The sequence below is a fragment of the Apostichopus japonicus genome, chromosome 13, assembly GCF_037975245.1.
Source record: "Apostichopus japonicus isolate 1M-3 chromosome 13, ASM3797524v1, whole genome shotgun sequence".
In the NCBI taxonomy this organism is placed as follows: domain Eukaryota; kingdom Metazoa; phylum Echinodermata; class Holothuroidea; order Aspidochirotida; family Stichopodidae; genus Apostichopus; species Apostichopus japonicus.
In genome coordinates, this window is record NC_092573.1 from 13,830,664 (window position 1) to 13,836,663 (window position 6,000).

Consider the following 6,000-nt stretch of genomic DNA (forward strand, 5'->3'; position numbering starts at 1 on the left):
GCCATACATAGACGGTTCTGATCTGCACAATCTAAACAGATTTGGTTTGGTTTACTCAGTGGCGTAGGAAGGTACTTTTGAGTGGGGAGGGGGGGCTGAAGACTGATGGCCGGCCTGGGGGAGGGGTCTAATTCCTTTGGAATTTTTTGCATTTCCAGGTGGCCTCAGATGCAATTTGGTGCAATATAGCACACTTCAACACCCACTCCATTTTGTAAACTTAATTTTGTATTTTCACCTGGCCTTAGATGCAATTTGGTGCTCCAAATGAGATTTTTTTCTCATTTGGAAATGAAAAAGGGGTTTTTTGACTTGCGAAGCGGGGGGGGGGCGGAATGATACTTCCGCCCCTCCACATTTTTCACCGGGGGGGGGGGCTGGCGCCCCCAGCCCCCGGTTCCTACGCCCTTGGGTTTACTTGATTTTATACAAAATGACAAACGCCTATCGCTAGAAATTTGACAAGTCAAAGTAGGCTACTGCCTCAACAATTAGTGCTTGCGTAATGTCATTGTATGGCCTACCCATTCCAAGAAGATTTTGAAGTAAATTGTTTTCTTATTTCTTATATTTGTTAGTAACAGGATCCCTGATAAACTCATGTTTATCACTAATATGTGTGTTTGTGGGTGGGGGGTAGACTGGGTTTCCTCAGTCCCCCCCCTCAAACCCAGTCCACCCCCTCCCCCCCCCCATTTGAGAAATTTTGGTAAAATGTAGGGTGCTTGTAGACACAATACGGTGCTATGTTTTGCAACTTGAATTTTTATTTGTTTAGGTTACACAACCCATATATAACAGTCAGTGGCGTCGCCAAGGGGGGCCAGGGGGGGGGGGGGGGCACGTGCCCCCCTGGAAAACCTAGTGCCCCCCGAGTGCCCCCCCCCCCCATCTGAGATTTGGGTTGGTAAAAAAATATATATATATTTTGTTATATTCAACTCCCATCATCTGAGTTGGTTTTTCATAAGGACAAAGAAGCACAGTAATTCGTATTTTCTTCAAATGAGCTGCGAAAAAATGAACAAGTTTATCCTTGAACGTCGGGTATCGAAGTCGTAACCCGCGCCATCACAACAGGTGTCGATATTTACATTGAATGTGTCAGTACTCACGCCATACCAGCGGATATACAAGTCCGCTTCGCGAGCTACATGACTGTGAGAAGGGAGGGTACTGCAATATGTTGCCTTGGTCTGAGGTTGACAGGTTAGGAGCTGACGAAATGTGAGAATGTGAGGGTCCGCAGGCACCATACTTGCCTATATTTGTGGACCCATATATTAACCCTGTTGTGTAGGGGGTGCAGAGGTCATTTGAGGTCAGATGCTTGTAGGAACAAATGGCGAATGTTCACACCTGCATACTGAGCCATACTCGATGTGTGATCAAACTTTGGATTGCATGGTGAGATCCCTGATAAGAGCCAATAACGATGCTGGAACCTGTTACATCTTAATAGATAATGGGCGAAAACGAGAAGGACAAGAAAGGAGTCGGGGTCATGCACACATTAATTCAACAAATGTAGGTTCTATTGATAGGGTTAGGCATAATATCGACAGCATGTGGTTCATATCCTCTGCAAAATTCTGCGCCTTGTTAAAATCATTACCTCAAAAATAGCAATTTCTGGAGATATCTTCAGATCGAATTTAGCATCAAATGTGGCAGCATTTTGCATCTAGCCCATCCTCCGTATGCGAAAATTTTCCAAAGGGGAGGGGGGGGCAGTGACGGCGGAACCGGGGGGGGCTTGGGGGCTCAGCCCCCCAATGAAAAAGTTGAGGGGGAAAATGCATGATAAGCCCCCCCCCCCAATATTTACCAAGGCTCCGAAACGTGCATCTGCCCATTTTTCAATGCATACTTGTCGATCTGTCCGATGCACACGTATACTATATAGGTGTAATAATTTTAGTAAATGCTGGGGGGACCCTCGGCCTGTCCCCTGGCTATAGACCATATTGTCACCCCAACCGCGTCTTCACGCCCCGTGAAAAGTGGAAGCAGTGAGTGTGAGTACCGGTAAGCGCAACACAACTTCGTCTTAGGCCAATGACTTGCTTCATTTCAGCCAGTTCTCCAACATCCCCTCACTACACTCAAAAACGTCTTTGCGAGTACACTACGAGTAATAGCTACTCTCTTAAAACACCATCGAATATACAAATTACAATGTTTTTACAGACTTTTACGTGCAATCTGAGAAATTGCAGGCTTGAGACCCATATTTTAGGGCTAGGTATTCGCAGCATAAAACACTCGGGAAGTGCCGTTTCCGGCCATCTGGGGGTTTGAAAAACCCAAATTTTTCTTGTACGCTCCTCGCCAACCGATGGTGGCGCTCCGCTTAGATAGTCTCCACACATTAGCCGCCCCCCCTAATAATTTTTCCGTTCCGCCGCGCCTGGAGGGGCACCCCCTCCCCAGAGACCCCTCCCCAGGACGTTGATCCGTATCCACCTAAGTGCCCCCCCATCAAATGCTGGTGCCCCCCCTGTGCCCCCCCCAGACTGAAAAGTCTGGTGACGCCACTGATAACAGTCCGGTTTACTTGTAAGGACATATCCTATAGAAAGTGCATTTCCATGAGCAAAAGAACACAACATTCATCTTGTATGTCCTTCACAAACAAGAACATTTCCCATGGCTATATAGCCCCTGAAACTCATGGTCTTTTTACTACCAAGGATTCCACTGGCGCAAGCACGTAAGCCCGGCAAAGATGAGACATTGTAAACCTAAATGACGTTCACCTTTTAAAGATTCAAAACTTTACCCACAGACAGTTCCCATCATTACAAGGGATGATTCCATTTTCAAGCAGTTATTTGCGACTGGTCATCAAATTTTTAGAAATGCTTCGAAACCCCCTACCGTGCATTTCTTTGTTATCAAAGGTCACCAAAATTAATGTTCATTGCAGCGAGTTATCAATTCATTTGTAAGACTTCATCAAACACTTTCTCTTAGAATATTAATCAGATTTAGAAAATCAAATCAGAAATTTGCAAAACATTTTGAATTATTCTTCACTATCTGATTATGTATAATAAAACTGCATTGTTATAGGATTTTTACAACATTAATCAACCGAATGAGTTGTTTTACAAACTTAGGCACAGTTACATTCAATGTCGTTTGTCAGATTGCCTTTTCGACCATAAATGTATATTTGCATACATTATAACTGCGCCTTTATTCTCCCCACATTACGGAAATCAAACTTGTGATTCTATACAAAATAAATCAATTTTAGGCTACAAATATGACCTTTCGTAACCCGGAATTTAATTACTCGTGAGAGACAAAATTAGCCCCAAAAAATAAATAAACTGTAAGCTCTCGGGTTCTCACACAGGTCGTCACTGTTGTGCAAAGATTAAAATTCAAAGAAATTATCTATACTGTAGTAACAACAGCAACCAAATATGAGCACATTCCACACAATAATCGATCACTATGCACGGACGTAGGCCTATCTATGACGTCAGCAAACATATTTTCCTTTCTATTGTTTCAAGTAGAAAACAAGGTGAGTAAATAAGTGCATCATGACATCCGGTTAAAACTGTATACAAGGAAGGAAGTACAGGTTGTGTGTGGGGGGGAGGGGGGTAAGAGACCCCCCATCCCCCAATAATAGTCTTGAATCTTCAATAGTTGGAAAATCGGTGGTCAAAACCATGGCAGTTGGAAAGTTTCTCTTAAAATAATTTAAGCTGATCGCACTCTTGGCGTGATGATTCTGATTTCTGAGTCAACAATATTATGCTATTTCTATTATTTTAGGCTTACATTATCACAAGATTTGACGAAATTCGAACTAAGTATTAACCGCAACTTGTTTCTAACTTCTTTAACAACCAATAATAAAGTTGAAAATACTACAAACTAACTTTAAAATTGTCTGAATATGGCCAGTTGGCGTTCGATTTATTAATACCTTTGCATATTACTGCAAGTACCCGGTATAGCATATTTACGGTACAAAGAATTGACAACCCACCCAGTTGGAAAAATATGATTCTGGTTGGAATATTATGATTCTACACCCCTCCCCCATCCCCATGAAAAAGACCATAGTAACGTCCTATGACTGTATAGCCTACTGTTAGCATGATTGAATATAGTAAAAGTAAAAGTAACTACCTCGCATAAGCTATATTGCACCGACCAACATCACCATGCAGCCCTGACCTTTGCACGGGAAAGTTGTAGGAAAATACGGGTAAAATAACTATCTGAGAAGTGAGTCATGTTTTTAAACGATGCTTTAAAAACTGTTTACCTCCTACCATCTTAAATGGGCTAATGTTAACCTACCACCAAGTAAGAACCCACCCCACCCCCTGAGATAAAGGGGCGGTGGGTAGGTGTGATGAAACCACTAATAGGCATGCATTACCGAAGAAATCCGCTTATATGTGCTTTGTTTACCTCAAATTGGCAAAGACGGTTTGGAGTCAAGCCCCGTCCGTACTCTCGTCAAGTACTCCCCCGTTCCCTCATCTCCCCTTATTTGTTAAATATAAGGCCTTCATTCGCGAGAAATCGAAACCAATATAGAAACACCATCGTTAGAGTTTGGAAGCAGAGGACTTCAAAGAAAGCATAGTAAGAAGTGTACGACACAAACGGGAAAGGCACGTATAGGCCCCACAAAGAATGAACGAAAAGGAAGAGAAGGCCCGCTGCATAAGAAGTCTATGCTAAACTCGACGTTTATAGCAGACAGGCAATGGGACAAACGGAAGAGGGCTCGAACCTGTTATTGCCTTTTCTTGATCATAGTTTGATGAAATGTGATTTGGTGATGTTATAACTTGCATAATTGTGTGGGTGGTGGGGTGGGGTTGGGGGGGGGGGGAGTTCCGGTTGATGAGGTTCTTCTTGCAGTGTCTCGTGTCGTGTCAATTAATATCTCAAAGTAAGTTTATCGCATTACCCAGATAGTGCTTCCCAACACTAAATACCGCCGATTGAGTTTCGCTGTTCAATCAAATGACCATATACCCCCATATCTCGATTGAGATTAATTAACGTCTCTATCTGTTTATATTCCGTACGAATATTTTGAATTATTTCTTGTCGCACAGAAACGTTCACATGGCTGTAAAGTAAAACTAACATGACAGGTTTATAACCTAAAAACGCCAGCCTCGATTTTCATATTCAAATTAGTCTAGACATATATATAAATATATAATGCCGATCTGAATATGACATCACTTTAGCACGATGATGAATGACCGTCAAGTCTCACAAACCAGGGACGTAGTTAAACTCCTTTTTTGCGGGTTGGGGGGGGGGGGGGTTAACACTTCTCTACGGGAACGTAGGCAGAGTGTATACTCGCACCTATTATCTAAGGAAGGACAGACAAGAAGTTCTACTCCTCCCCCCCCCCCCCCCCCACCGTAGCTACCCCACTCTTCACAAATGAAATCGGTGTGTAAAACCTTGCCGTATTGTTAATGTGGTGACCAATACGGCGTAAGTTTTCTTGGCATTACTGTATCAGTAACTGTGGTCCTATAATACACATGATGTAAAGATGTTCCAGAGTCAGTTAACGTTGAAGTGAATGTTCTTTATAACGACATACCAGTATAATCGCTGGTAATGGTAGGTTTTGAAGTTGTCTATGTATATGACCAATTTTGTCAGTAATTGAAAATTGGGATCCTCGGCCTCATTAAACCCCAACTCATCCCGACAAGTTGTCCCTTCCTTATTCTGTCCATAATAAATGAAAAGTTGGCAAGGCAAGGCCTTCATAAGGCCTTCATTTGCGAGAGATCGAAACCAATATAGAAACACCATCGTTAGAGTTTGGAAGCAGAGGACTTCAAAGAAGGCATAATAAGAAGTGTACAATTAACACAGACGAGAAAGGCACGTATAGGCCCCACAAAGATGAACGAAAGGAAGAGAAAGACCGCTGCAATGAGAAGTTTATATACTAAACTGGACGTTTAGCAGACAGACAACGGG